Source organism: Ailuropoda melanoleuca, chromosome 5 (genome assembly GCF_002007445.2).
Source record: "Ailuropoda melanoleuca isolate Jingjing chromosome 5, ASM200744v2, whole genome shotgun sequence".
Classification (NCBI taxonomy): Eukaryota; Metazoa; Chordata; class Mammalia; order Carnivora; family Ursidae; genus Ailuropoda; species Ailuropoda melanoleuca.
The window spans coordinates 43212401-43228457 of NC_048222.1; the positions used below are offsets into that span (position 1 = coordinate 43212401).

General features: G+C 40.1%; 1 protein-coding gene across 13 annotated transcripts in view; it reads left to right on the plus strand.

The window, feature by feature from the left end:
* The window catches only part of CSNK1G1 (casein kinase 1 gamma 1), a 161148-nt gene that overhangs the window by 94922 nt on the left and 50169 nt on the right, over positions 1-16057 (plus strand). The window lies entirely within an intron of this gene.

Here is a 16057-nt window from a genome sequence, read left to right on the forward strand (position 1 = left end):
CCTTTTTCTTGTGAAAAAAAAAAAACTTTAAAAAAAAAAAAAAAAAAAAGAAGGTAGAGCCCTACGTATTGATATGGAAAGATGCCCCAATATGTTTTTTAAGTGAAAAAGTTTGCAAAATAGTATATTGTCATATTTGTATAGTATAAGAAATACATATATAATACAGGTATGTCCATAGGAGCATAGAAAATATCTGATTGGATATACAAAAAATTTAATAATGATTACCTTTGAAGAGTGTGATTAGAAATGGGAAATGGTGGCACTCTTAAGTTTTTACATTAATCCTTTAGTATTTTTGCATTTTTTTTGCCCCGATCCTGTGTTATTATTATTGTTGTTATTATTATTATTATAACAGCTAGTTTTTTAAAAGACTACGGCAGTGGATTTATGGTCTCCCTCCTTCCTCTTATATCACCAAACAACCTGTTTATGTCCCCATTTGTCCTGAGCCATGTGTTAACAGTTTCAGGCGTAAGTTCAACAAATGAAATAAAGTGCCACAATATCGTGTTTCCTTTCTTTCCAAACACCTTCTTATAGGAAGAATAACAAATTGTGAACTGGAATAAGTTGTCTTATGCGGTAGGATTTCCTGTCTTTTAGGGGAAGGGCAGTTTTTAGGCAGCAGTTGAATGGTTATGCTTTCGGGATGTTGTGAGGGAGATTTATGCATTGGGTAGAAAGTTAGAGTACATGACTTTTTAAAGAACTATTTGAACTCTAAGATTGAATACAAAATTTTTAAAAACCACATGTTACTGTACAAGAAACATCCTGGTGCAGATATTTTATACTTGGTATCTTCCTTGGTTTCACAGAAGATATAAAATTATTTTTTTAAGTTATTATAAATTAACCCTAGCAAAGTGGACTTCCAATGACCAAATGAATCAAAATGGGAACACTGTCTAGTGTTTTCACATAATTGGATGGCTGGGGGTGGGGTAGATTTTTCTTTGCGTATTGTGGTTGAACTCATTGCATCTGAGATTACTGGAGAATTTCCAAAATTATTACAAAGAAAAACAATATTATTTTTTAAATGTAAAACTGCAACTATATGTAAGGACCATGAAAAAGTATTATTTTCCTCACTGTTGGAAAATACTTTTCTTCAGTATTTTTTTTTTGGTTTCATTTTTTTTTCATTCCTTCTTAAATCCCTGTGTTCTTGATTTTTCAAAGCACAAAGGGCTTTGGCATTAAGCACAATTATGCTTTTCTTTTCATATGTAGTTTCTATAGATTGTTCTGAATATATAAGAGTAGGAGTCAGGGTTTAAAGAGCTACTCTGGATTCCCTGGAACTTGCTTGCCCTCCTAGTTGCTTTAGTATTTGTTTGGCACAATGGGCCAGCATCAAAGAGAGAGCAGCAGTATTTAATCGTCTTAATTAAAGGCTGTAAGCTTTTCAGTCAGCAGGTGAAAGTAACCATCTTTCTTATTTTCTTTTCATTTTTTTGTTAGTCATCAGTGTTGTGTTGTGTTATAGTCACTATGGGTAAGTCCCAAACTCATTTTCCTGTTAGGGGATTGTTTTTAGGTTTCCCTGCACTCTCAGGGTCCTTTTACTTAGGAGAGTATATACATCATCAATTTTAAAATTTTCCAGCCCACTAATCCTTTATCCAGTACACCTCCCACTTTTGCTGGTATCCTAACACAAAGGAATAGGACTTGGTGGATGACAGGTTTGAGGCAAAGATGGGCAAAACCAGAGGCCTAAACAGGAGGCCTACACATAAGAGAGGGGACAGTATGAGCCTGAAGGTTCATAGCTACATATGGACTGGCCACATGGTAAAGGCCTAGAATATGTTTGGTAAATAAATAAAAGATGAATAAACAAGAACCAAGCATGGCAGCTTAAGTGACAAGAGAGAAAGGGAGAAGGAATGCATGAGCAAGGGCAGGAACAGATGAAAGAGGATGGGGGAGGGAGGAATAGGCAAATGGCAAGAAAATAGGACTCTAGATAGAGAAATGAGAATGCAAGTAGATAAAATATGGTGATGGCCTCTGACTTAGCCAGAAGGAGGTATAAGGTTACCTTCTCTTAACTGTTCTCAGAGTTAACAGTTTCTTGGGAACAGTGGTTTTGAATAATAACTTTGGCCTTTTTAGTAAACGTATTAGAGTAGGTTATGGTACATTCTCACCGTTTCACTTGGCATTTGGAAAGACCTCACTGTAGTATAGATGTACACTACAATGATCTTTTGCTTCTGGAGCCTTCTTAATTTTATTGAGAGATCCTAAAGGTAGTGGAAGAACTCTTCTTGCTCTGGTTAAACACTTAATTCCACTTCTACCAGCAACTTGCCTGGGAAAATTTCTCAGGGACTCTGGGAATAAATGTCGTGTCATAGTTGATCTAAGCCTGAGCTGCCATGGCCCGATTTTCAGCAGCTATTCTAGTCTGCTAATGACCATTCTATTTTGGATGTCTTGTAAAGAAGATGTTAATCCTCAAATTTAAAAAGACAACAAGATACTGAAGCTTCACAATGTAACAAAGCCCCGGCAAAATCTTATTGGGCAGAGAAAGTAAGTAAACTTAAGTATCCAGTAGGTTATTTCATTTTTCCCATTTTTGAGCATAGGGGAGTTTATTACAGTAGGCAAACCTGAGCTAGGAATGTTTTTATACAGGTATTCTTTTCTTGTGTGTGTACATACACATTTCCTCAGCAGATGCCTGGGGCCTTCCACCCATTATCCCTTACCTAATTATAATAGAGTGGTAGAAAATAGTCCTAGAAGTGTTTAATTAAAGCAAAGGCCCAGAACTTCCCCACAGTGAAAAAGTGGGATTTCTTGTTTCGCACGGTACCCTCAAACTTTATGCCTTAGAAGGCTGCCTTTGTTACCTCCAAAACCTTTTATAGCCTTCGGCAACTAAGTTTTGAAATATTTCTTTCCAAAGTAAATTAATCATTTATGTTGAATACATATGCCGTGTATACAACTGAAAAGCTCAGAGCTACCCTGTGCAATCCACTTCATCCACTGAAACCTTTATGCTCTGAATAAAGACAGCGTTCATAGAGCTGATCAGACTTTGCAATTTTGAAATTTGTAGGAGGGAATGGCTTCATATGTCATCAAACAAGGTAGGAGGTGCTGGTTGGTACCAGAAAAAGAGCTTTGAATCTAGGCAACTGTTAAATTAACAGGAATGTGGTACTCCTGCATAAGAGGAAGAAAGCATAGATCTGAAGAAAATCATCAGAAAGTGTGAGATTAACAAAACCTTCCTGTAATGTTGTGAACTTCTTTAGGAGTATATTATAAACAAGCTGGGCAAACACAAGAGAATTAAAAATAAGAACAGCTGAGGAGATATTGCAAAGATGGGAATTTTACTTAAAATAGAAGTGAACCATGTAACAAGAGTAGCTGTGAACAAGAAGCATACCTCCACGGAGCACTTAAGGAATTTAGAAGAAACTTTTTCGTTTTTGGTCTCCAGTTGGGTAGAAAATTTTCATAAGAGATGAAAGGATGAAATAGTGAACTTGGTAAAAGAAAGTGAAATCTGGGGGCGCCTGGGTGGCACAGCGGTTAAGTGTCTGCCTTCGGCTCAGGGCGTGATCCCAGCGTTCTGGGACCGAGCCCCACATCAGGCTCCTCTGCTGTGAGCCTGCTTCTTCCTCTCCCACTCCCCCTGCTTGTGTTCCCTCTCTCTCTGGCTGTCTCTATCTCTATCAAATAAATAAATAAAATCTTCTTAAAAAAAATTAAAAAAAAAAGAAAGTGAAATCTGGACCTTTCTTGCCACATATATTTTTCAGAAGTCTCTCTTCAGAGGTATTATAGAGGGAAAGACACATACCACTAAATTTGTAGAAAACTGATCTTAATGAGTATAAATGGGCAGCTTTGAAATTACATTTGAGGACCATAGAGTTTTAGACATATGCCGTCTCTGTAGGTAATGTGAATAAGTGGAAACAGCTAGGAAGTGCAGGGAGGAGTAAAGTTTAGCCCAGTTTTTCCTGCCATTTTTTTGTTTTGTTTTTTTGTGTTTTTTTAAAGATTTATTTATTTGAGAGAGGGAGAGCGTGCTTGCATGGTGGGGGTGCGGGGGCGGAGGGTAGAGAAGGGCAGAGGGAGAGGGAGAGAGAAATTCAAGCAGACTCCTTGCCGAGCTTGGAGCCTGATGGTGGGCTCCATCCCACGACCCATGAGATCATGACCTGAGCCCAAACCAAGAGTCAGACACCCGACTGACTGTGCCCCCTTCCCACTGTTTCTTTGACTCCATGTTAACCATGTGCCCCTGCTGTGCCTCAGTTTCCTTGTGCATACAACAGGAAAACCTTTTTCTTACAGTTTGCAGACCTGCTAGGGTTGAATGAGGTAATGTCTATAAGGGCCTTGAATTCTTTTTTTTTTTTTTAAGATTTTTATTTACTTATTTGACAGAGAGAGACAGCCAGTGAGAGTGGGAACATAAGCAGGGGGAGTGGGAGAGGAAGAAGCAGGCTCCCAGGGGAGGAGCCTGATGTGGGGCTCGATTTCAGAACCCCGGGATCACTCCCTGAACCGAAGGCAGACGCTTAACGACTGAGCCACCCAGGCGCCCCAGGCCTTGAATTCTTAAGGGAAATGTGCTGTATAAATACAAGGCAGTTACTGTTTTACTATGAAACTGAAGATCTAACTTTCCTGTAGAAATGGAAATATCCTATTAACATTTCTTATAGCTTTAAAAATCTCAGAATGTAGAGATAACAGTTTCGTCTTTGAAGAATTTTTGATGGATTCTCAAGCAGTAGCAACTTCATATTTTCTAGTCTTTCTGATTCAGTAGAGCAGAATTCCAGCTACGGTGGAGCCATCACATCTGTGATCTTGAGGGTACTGTTTTTTTCAGAGGAGCTGAATATGGTCCTATTGAAATACAGTTACACTCACTTACGCCTCCTTGGTGAGAACAAACACTTCTACTTGCAGAGCTCTGTAGCTTTTCATGCCAGTTTGGAGGGGGCAGTTGGCCACAGTGGTCTTGTAATATCTAGGAAAAGAACCCCAGGGGAAAAAAATCACATTATCATACCTGTTTTTGTTCTGTAAAACCAAGTTGAAACTATTATGCAAGAACCAGGCCAGCTGGTTCAGTTAATGTTTGGTCCTTATCATAACTGGATGCATTTAGTGCTGAACTAGTGAAACATCACAAGGCAGGTTTATTATAGCATCTGTAGGACTGTTAGTGAATATCAGTGCCCTTAGAAAAGGAAGGATACATATAATTGGGCTCCCTCCTGCCTCCAGTTTGGAAAATGAGATTTCTTATGAAGCCAGATAGTGTAAAGGAACAGATGGTAAGTACTTGAGGCTTCGTGGGCCGTCAGTCTCTCTTGTAACTTTTCATCTCTTTTCCCGTAGCACAGAAGCAGCCATAAACGATAAGTAAATGAATGTGCTGTATTCCAATAAAGCTGTATTCATGGACACTGTAATTAGAAATTTTTTAAAGATTTTATTTATTTATTTATTTAGTTAGTTAGTTGAGAGAGAGAACACACAAGCAGGGGTAGGGGGTGAGGGAGAAGCAGACCCTCTGCTGAGCAGGGAGGCCATTGCGGGGCTCAATCCCAGGACCTGATCACAACCTGAGCCAAAGGCAGATGCTTAACCAACTGAGCCACCCAGGTGCCCCTGAAATTAGAATTTTATGTCGTTTTTGTGTATGACAAAATATCAGTCTTTAAATTGTTTCAAATATTTAAAAATGTAGAAACCATACTTAGTTCTCTCATCATACAAAAGTATCCAGGCCAGATTAAAGCCTCTAAAGGAGAGGCTCAACAAATGTTTGTTAAATTGATGAAATCCCAGTGTATATAAGCTCTTTGCACGGTATTTGACTGGCAGTGCAATCACCAACTTAAGTTGGAGCTTCTTTCCTTCATGTGTGCTTCCTCTCCAAACTCAGCCTCTTCTTTATTTGCTTGTGCCAGTAATTATTAACTGTGTTAAGGAAGCAGAATAGAGATACGAATGAGTACTTGAAGATATTAGAATGAAGTCTCCCACATTATTTCTGCAAATATTTAGTATATAGTTAGACATCTGTATTCATTGCTACCTACGAACAGAGTATCCAAGAACTCCATGGTTAAAGTTTTGGAATTGAAGCCCATGGAAGGTAGGAATTATGTGTAGCTCTCATCAGTATAGTGGCTATAGCATTGCAACTCTGCAGACATAAACGGCTTATCAGCAGCTAGAGAATTATTTAGACACAATCACATTGAACCAGTGGTCATATCTTGTCAACTTTTTGCTTGGCTCCACTCTCAACAGGTGCAGTTCAGAAAAGACAGCCTTAGATCTCTTAACTCTGCTACCTAAAAAATAAAGTAGCTTTAGAGGATGAATTTGCAATTATCTATGCACAGCTTACCCAAAGGAAAAGAAAGTTTTTCACTTAAAAAATTAGTTTGGAAGTTCTAGGGAAAACTAATACCACTGAAGGTTTATAAAAATATTTAAAAAAGGGGCACCTGGGTGGCTCAGTCGATTAAGCATCCGACTCTTGGTTTTGGCTCAGGTCATGATCTCAGGGTTGTGAGATCAAGTCCCATGTCAGGCTCCGTGCTCAACATAGAGTCTGCTTGAGATCTTTCCCCTCCTTCTTCTCCCTCTCCCTCTGTTCCTTCCTGCATGTGCATGTGTGTGCTCTCTCTCTTTCAAATAAATAAATAAATAAACAAATAAATATCTTAAAAAAATTTTTTTTAAATAGAAAAACATATAAAAGAAAGATTAAAGTTTTGGTCACTGCCATGCTGAGTCTCTCTGTTCACAGTTACTATTACTATATATATTTCCTTAGTCTTTTTTTTTTTAAGATTTTATTTATTTATTTGACAGAGATAGAGACAGCCAGCGAGAGAGGAAACACAAGCAGGGGAAGTGGGAGAGGAAGAAGCAGGCTCATAGTGGAGGAGCCTGTTGTGGGGCTCGATCCCACAACGCTGGGATCACGCCCTGAGCCGAAGGCAGACGCTTAACCGCTGTGCCACCGAGGCGCCCCTCCTTAGTCTTTTTTATGTATATATTTTTCATTAAAATTTCTCTGATTTAAAGATAAGTATCAAGTGGGAAAGAATAAATTTCAGACAGTGCTGAGTTTCTTTTAGCCTTATTTTTTAAATTTTAATTCTAGCATAGTTAACAGTGTTATATTAGTTTTAGGTGTACAATACGGTGACTCAACAATTCTATGCATTACTTAGCACTCATCATCTTAATCCCCATCAACTCTTTCACCCATCCCCCCACCCACCTTCCCTCTGGTAACCTGTTTGTTCTCTAAAGAGTCTGTTTCTTGGTTTGTCTCTGTTTTTGCTTTGTTCTTTTGTTTCTTTTTCTTTTTCTTTTTTTTTTTTTAAAGATTTTATTTATTTATTCGACAGAGATAGAGACAGCCAGCGAGAGAGGGAACACAAGCAGGGGGAGTGGGAGAGGAAGAAGCAGGCTCATAGCGGAAGAGCCTGACGTGGGGCTCGATCCCATAACACCGGGATCACGCCCTGAGCCGAAGGCAGACGCTTAACCGCTGTGCCACCCAGGCGCCCCTGTTCTTTTGTTTCTTAAATTGCACATATGAGTGAAATCATGTGGTATTTGTCTTTTCTCTGAGTGACTTATTTCACTTACTAGCTTTATGATTTAATATAGTTTTAGGAGATGAGATATTAAACGGGTGAAATGAATTAAATGTCCAGTTGAATATTATGATTGAAAAATAATTCTGGAGTGCCTGGCAGGGTCAGTCGGTGGAGCATGAGACTCTCCATCTCAGGGCTGTGCGTTTGAGCCCCATGTTGGGTCTGTGTGCTAGTTTGCTTATTTCCTGTATGGAGACACAGTCACTTTAGGGACTTAGTACCTAATTTGAGGCGTAGACTTTGTTCAAAATCCTAAATTACCTCTTAGAACACCATATTTCAGTTCACTTGGCTGCTAGGATAGTCTAATAATCAGTCAAATAACTAGATGACCACCAGCTGTCACAGATCACATCTAACTACCAGTTTCTAGGTATATTTTTGAAAATGCTAGGATTTTAGGGCCACCTGGGTGGTTCTGTTGGTTAAATGTCTGCGCTTGACTCAGGNGTGGGGGTGGAGGGGGGCGGGGGGGGGGGGGGGGGGGGGGGGGGGGGGGGGGGGGGGGGGGGGGGGGGGGGGGGGGGGGGGGGGGGGGGGTCCTTGCTCAGCGGGGAGCCTTCTCCCTCTCACTCTGCCTGCCTCTCCCCCTGCTTGTGTGCTCTCTCTCTCTCGCTCTCTCTCTCTGTCAAATAAATAAATAAAATCTCAAATAGATAAATAAAATGCTAGAATTTCAAGGGTGACACTTTTTCTAAGGAAACCAACTGTTAAAAACAGGAGTCACATGTGAGGTTAGGAGCTAAAGTTAGCACACAGGTGAAAATCACACACCATCAAAGTTAGCCTTGAAAAATCCTTAAATTGCCTGTAGAGTGTATAGTCCAACTGGACTCGTGTATGTGATCACGGTAAGTACGTACTGCAGAGCCGGATATATGGTATATACAGTGCTTCATCTGCAAAATATTTTTTTTTTTAAAGATTTTTTATTTATCTATTTGACAGAGATAGAGACAGCCAGCGAGAGAGGGAACACAAGCAGGGGGTGGGAGAGGAAGAAGCAGGCTCATAGCGGAGAAGCCTGATGTGGGGCTCGAACCCATAACGCCGGGATCACGCCCTGAGCCGAGGGCAGACGCTCAACCGCTGTGCCACCCAGGCGCCCCCATCTGCAAAATATTTAATGGCAGTTTTAAATTTAAACTTTGGCCAAATATGTATCATTAAACTTGAGTAATAAATTTGGTTCTTATGCCATTCCACATTCCACTCTTTCTTCATTTTAGTAATTTTTATGAAAAGCTTGACCTAGCAACTATGCTAGCTGTTTTCTTCTGTTTTCTACCTGTAAGTCCCCTAAGGACAGAGTCTGTGTCTTTTTATTTTTTCACTCCCTAACACATCTAGTATAGTGTTGTGCACATAGTGAGTGTTTAGGAAATGATGGTTAGAGAGGAGGAAGATGAGCAGTTGTGTGTGTGTGTGTGTGTGTGTGTGTGTTGGTCAACACCATTTTGATTACCATTAACAGAGTCTATTCCAGTTGGCTTAGATCCAAAAGGAAGATTTACTGGAAGATCACAGGGATGCATCTTGGAACCAAGGAAGGAAATATTATACAGGTCTCACTAGGGATTGGTACAAAGTACTTGAAAACCTCTAGAAACCAAGACAACTACTCTTTGCCTCTGGCTTTCTGTCTAGCTCTTCTGGACACTGACACTTTATTTGACTCTCCTGCTTAGGGCCATAAAATCTCTTGCCTCAGTGTCTGCTAGCCCCCTTCTTTTTCTCCACATTACCAGCTTTCTCTGCTCCTCCTTACATTTGGTAGAAAAAGGCCTTTCACAGAGCCCCCGTCGGTTTAAGTCCCAGCAGAGATTGACTGCAGCCCTGTGTCCTAATTGCAAGTTCCTGGGTAAGGGACCGGCTGACTCCACTTGGAACTGCTTTCCAGTCCTGGCCTAGATACCTTAATCGGAAGTACAGAATCATGTAGTCTCCACCATTCCACAGAGAGAAGGTTCTCCAAGAATGTGACTTAAGAACTGGGAAAAAACAGTTGATAGTGTGATAAGTGAAGGGTGAGTTTACAGACCATAGTTTTCTTTCTCTTCATTTAACACTTGCTAAAGAAGCAAAACGTTTTGCCTTAAGACATTTCAACATCTTGAGAGTCTCTAAGTAGGGAGTCTGAAGACAGCAACTGTGTGTTGTCCTGGCATAGGGCAATTCGTATTCCCAGGAATAGAACTGCCTGTTTCACAATTAATTGTGCCCGTGTTTATTGTACTTATCATACTCTTACTGGAAAAGTGTAATCCTAGGAGGCAAACCTGCTTTGGGCCTTTGTTAACAGAGGCAGAGCTTTTTAAACTTAGAGGCGGTCTGGAATGATGAATTGAAATTTAAAGCCACATCTGCCCAACTTAAGTACCTGTTCCTTTCAACATGAGTGGCTCCTTTCAGCATGAGTGTTTTACTTATTTGAAATAAGTTAACATTAGGGCAACAGTAGAGCCTCATATTAAAAACAAATGGAAAAGTCCTGTCCATTGGGTAAAGAGGTGCAGGGGGGTGGTGTGTGAAAATATCTGGGCCTCTGAATATACTTTGCAGAAGGAGCAACCCCAGTGTCACTGTTGTTCCTCTGAGGGAGCAGAACCTAAATATAAAAGTGTCCTTGACTGGTGACTCAGCAGCAGGAGCCTGAGATTGGTGTATGAAAAGCATCTCCGGCTCACAGTGTATGGAATGAACTTTAGACAAGGAAACGTGGTTTAGTCATCATCTTTTCCTTTTAAAGTGTGTATGTGCATGGGTGTATGTTTCCAAATCTACCTTCGTTGTCTAGAAAACATTTTAAAAGGACATTTAAATACTTTCGTTGATGTTATGGCATAAATCCAATCTGTGGCTCATGCTTCATTTTATGAAGAAAAAATAGAAAAGGTTATTTTCGTGTACTGGGCTGGGAAGGGTGTAATTCACATAGTACTAATGATTGCTGGTCTTTAGTGGAGCTAATTTACTGCTGATAGTTCTGTGAATTTCTGTTCATTCTTCCAAGGATCATGACCTAAACTTTGATTAACTAGCCTCACTAGTTAGCCAAACAAAGGGAGCTGATATTTCTGAGGCCCAGTATTTGGTACACTTCTGGACTAGGATACATTGTATTATTGTGTGTCCTTTGTGTGTATTTTTCATAGTTTATAGCATTAGGACATTTCTTATATTATGGCTAACAGTGTGCTCTGTGGTATAGTGAAAAATAAGCAGAAAAGTTTGTATGTAATGCTATAAGAGACTTGCTTATCTGTTAGAGTCAAACCCCATGCGGCCTTTCTTTGCCCCTTAAAACTCTCAAATAGCTCTAAAGCATATTGAGTAATTACCTTTAATTACATACATAAAATTTGTCCCTCTCCCTCCTGGGGCAGGGGACTTCTATTTTAAACATTTTCCTGGTGAAGACTTGTTAACGCAAATAATTTCTTTAATTGCAAACAGAGTGTTGTGAGTTTATTAGAGAAATTGGCCTGCATACCACCTCACAGTAACACGGAGTACCGACACCTTCCGGCATTGTTTTGCAAAGTGCAGAACTGCTAGAGATACTTGCTTAGTCTGAACAGAATCTGTTAACTTGGATTTTGTCTTCTTTTAAGGAACTTCATGAAAAATAGAAGGCAGGGTTCCAAAAATAGACCCAAGTGACTTATATGTAAGTGAATTGACCTGGAGAATTGTGATTAGTTGCAGAAAACTGGTATAGTGCTTATATAGGTGAGGTTGGGGTGAAAAGTCCAAAGCCTGTCAGTGGGAGCTTGCTTATAAACTGACCCAGAACCTGAAGTTTCTGATGCCGTTTTCTCCTTTCATTCTAGCTCATACTTTATATGTCTGTCTTTATTCACGCCTCTCTTATTATGTACCTGCATGTTTCTCTTCCTTTGGTGTCCTCATGGCCATTCTTCAGTCATTAAGAATGACTTAGTGATTGCCCATAGAGAATGCTTTTTTAAGGAGGGCAGAGACAGGAGAAGTTTCAGCCCAAACTAAGGGTTAGAGTAAGCTCAGTGACCAAAATAAGACTGGCTACAGCCCTCAGACTCTCTCCCCTCCTAACTCAGTTTGTCAAGGTTAATCATTAAGAAGGAAGCTAATATTTCGCAGCATCTTCAAAGCTGTGGAGTACTATGGAATCAAAGAGATGAGTCACTGAAGTGAATTATTCCTTTGAGTTATGAGATGGTGGAGGCACGTATCTACTGTTTTGTATTAAAACCAAACAAATTCCTTTCCAATGTCTGTCAGTGTCATTGGTGAGAGAGAATATTTTAAGTTCCAATAACAGACCGCATAAAGATAGATAAGTCCTTGTACCTCCTTTCAAAATAGTAATCCAATTGCTAAGCTCTTTAGTATTTGTAGAATAATACTTAATTATAAGCATGCTTAAGACAAAAACCATCAAAAACCCCAATTTTTAACATTTGTGACCAATTATATTGTCACCTTCTTTGAACAACTTGTAAGCAAGTAATTTATATTCCTCCCACTTAAAAGAAGAATTTGTCAGCTCTGTACACCTCTGTACTCTTGTGCTTTCAACAGTCTGACACAATTTTAATTTTTCCCTACATTTTCCTTTTTTTTTTTTTTTTTTTTAAGATTCGTTTATTTATTTTAGGGAGAGAGACAGAGACAGAGTCGGGTTGGGATTGGGGTTGGGGTTGGGGGTGGGGAGGAAGGGGCAGAGGGAGTCCCAAGCGGACTCCCCAGAGAGTGCAGAGCCAGAGGCAGGGCCTGATCCCACACCCCAAGATCACAACCCCAGCCGAAAGGAAGAGTCAGACACCCAAGAGACTGCCCCGCCCAGGTGCCCCACATTTTCCTCTTTCTTTGTACTTCGTATGGCTTTAATTCATCGTTCTTACCAGCCTGTGGTGGTCTTGTGCTAGTAATTACTTTAGTCGGAGTGCAAGGAGATGAAAGCTGAGCGCCATCTGTGTCCACAGCACTCTGCTGAGTAGTTGAGGGCCACAGGGTTATGAATCACATGGTCTCTGCCCTTCAGGAGCCTAGAGGAAAAGAAAATTTAATGTTTACTGAACTTCTGGTATGTTTATTATGAGGTATTGTGCTACTCTCAAGGCACTCACTAATATATGTGAATATAATGCAAACAGAAACAGTGAGTGTTAGTTTTTTTTTTTTTTAAGATTTTATTTATTTATTCGACAGAGATAGAGACAGCCAGCGAGAGAGGGAACACAAGCAGGGGGAGTGGGAGAGGAAGAAGCAGGCTCATAGCAGAGGAGCCTGATGTGGGGCTCGATCCTATAACGCCGGGATCACGCCCTGAGCCGAAGGCAGACGCTTAACCGCTGTGCCACCCAGGCGCCCCAGAATTTTAGCTTTTTAAAGGTACATATAAAATAGTAGGGAAGTTCTGAAAGGAGAAATGGTTACCAATTATGGGAGACAGGGAAAGCTTTATAGAGAGGGTGGTAGCTAGGGGCTGAACTTTCAAAAAAAAAAAAAGGTATGATTTACTTGGACATGTTCAAGTAGAAGAGTTAAGGAATGCCTTCCAAGTACAAAATAAGCTAAGACCCAGAGGCAGCTCTGCGTCTGTTCGTGCATTTATTAAAGAGGTATTCATTGAGCATCCCACTTGGGTCAAGTACTTTGAAGTTAAGCCCTGGGGATACAGTGGTGAACAAGAGTCAGCACTGCCCTTGACTATTTCCTAAAAGAGAGACAACCCAATGAGCAGAAACAGCAGTTCTGGAGAGTTGAGAGGAAGGAGCGGATTGTGGGCTGGAGAAGTGGAGGAGAGGCCCCTTGGTCAGGGTCATTGCAGATTGCTGAGTATAGCACCTACTTTCTGCACCAGTTCTGTGCATAAGCCAGTGTCATGTATGTATGTTTCAGAACTCCTTACAGAGCTGGGCCACGAGCCACACGTGCTAAGGAGCATCTTAATTAGCACCTATAACTAATTAAATATGCGAGAAGTATAAAATACACACTGAATTTCAAAGATTTAGTCCTCCCCCCCAAAGGATGTGAAACACTTTAGTAATTTTTAAATTGATTATGTGTTGAAGTGTTGATATTTTGGATATGAATTAAATAAAATATATTACTAAACTTCATTCCACCTATGCCTTTAATTTTAAAATATGGCTTCTAGAAAATTTAAAATTAAATTCGTGGTTCTCATTCTTGGCTCGCATTATATTTCTGTTCGTGCTGCTATAATGCAATGGTGTGTTCCTAGTATATACTTAAAATACTTCCCGTCAAACTGTTTTTAAAAATATACTAATGCAGTATAGGTATATAATACTCAGATAAAATCCTTATTTTTCCTCTTCTTTATTCCTGTGATTTTTTTTAATGTTTTTTTTTTAAGATTTTATTTATTTGAGAGACAGAGCGTGACACAGAGAAAGCACAAGATGGGGGAGGGTCAGAGGGAGAAATAGACTCCCCATGGAGTGGGGAGCCTGAGGCAGGACTCAATCCTGGGACTCTGGGATCTTGATCTGAGTCGGAGGCAGACACTTAACTGACTGAGCCACCCAGGTGTGCTTTTTTTTTTTTTTTTTTTAAGATTTTTATTCCTGTGATCTTTTTATTTACTCTGATATTTCTCCCTTTTCAACTTTGTTAATGATTTCTGCCATAATTTTTAGAGACATTTGTTAAACCAACTGGTGGTTCAGAATTAAACTCCAGGAGGGAGCAAAATAGTCAAGTTTTTCTAATTTCAGAGAGCTTTGGCCTCTGTGCTTTTAGCTACCTGGATGCTTGTTGCTCGCTCAGCCTGCAGGATTCTCTCCACTCCGGCCTGATCAGGTCTTCATCATCCTTCGAGACTCAGCCTATGGCTCCTGCTCTGTGAAGCTTTTCCCATCGCCTTCTTTACTATTCCCATAGCACTCTGTTCTCACTTGTGATGTTTGATGAATGGACAGACTGACCACCAGACTCTTTGAACTTAATTGAATTTGAAACTGGAAGCAGGAACATTGTAGCACTTATTCCTCAGATTTGCTGAAAATCAGTAAGATAAATGAGTTCACTTTGCTTCCTTGTAAGTCTTCATGCCTCCTCAGTGACCAGAATTATAAGGCCATCTTGAATGTTCCATCAGGTCACATCTGTTCTGACTGGAGAGATACTTGGGTGAAGGCTCAAATGAGAAAAGGATGGCAGGCTGTGGCATCTGTCCCATTAACTCGTCATTCTGGGGCAAGCCACTTCACCTCTGCGTTTCCGTTCAGAAAATGCGGGGAACACTTGGTCATTTACTCTCCCAGGGCTATTTTGATGCTTAAGGAAGGGTGTTACAATATTAACAGAGTTCAGTAATAGGGGGCACTCTGCTTCTGTGCTATGATTAGACTGTGCCTTAGTGGGTTTTGTTTTGTTTTGTTTTTTAATCAGAGAACTTCTGGGAACAATTTGTTAAATGGGCCCAAAGTTAATGAAAACAAATGCTTATCTGCTTTTTATACTTGCTGTGTTATTCTAAGTGTTTGCCAAGTTGCCTTCTGAATTCCTAAATGATGTGTTTAATTTATTAATAGGCTTCATTTGAAGATTGACTCCTTGGTAGTTATATTAGGAAAATAGCACTTTTGCTCTCTTGGTGTAATCTTACCTGTGCTTTTGTAAGGGAAATATTACTCTTTCTTTAATACCTGATTTCATAATGTATCAACATCATCAGTACCTTGCGATTGTCCATTAGATTCATATACAGGCCATGTTTTACTGAATCTTTACAAAATCAGTTAATCTCCTATCAAGGCAATGCGTCCCAGTAGAACTTACTGCCACTCTAGGTGTCTGTGAACTTAGAGCACGGATGGGTACATGTGATGTAATGAGAGAGCCTGAGACATGGAGGCAGAAGTTGGGGGTTTAGGTCTTGGCTCTGCCGCTCATTACATGACCTGAGCAAGTCACTTTAGATCAGTTACCTTACCTATAAAATGAGAATAGTAATACCTGTATGTACTTGTTAGGATTAAATGGGAGAACCTGTATAAAAACACTTCATAAACTGTAAAGCAGTTTAGGGCTAATAGACTTTTATAATAAAGGTATGCTTTGAGGGAAATTTTCTCATGCTACCATTAGAATAATGGGGTAGGAAAGAGTCTCCTGACTTTGAAATATCAATAGTAACTTGGATAAAAAGCTAGAGACACCTTCGGACACACTGTGGCTAAATATAAGAGAGGATGTAACCTGAAACTGGAGCTTTGGGGATAATAGATTAAGGCAGGTTCTGAAAGCAGTTTTAAATACTCCATGGGCCTAGATACTTAAGTAATAGGACTTGTATTTAAAGCAGGCCCAGGGCTAGAGACACACCAGGGACCCACGAGGATTTA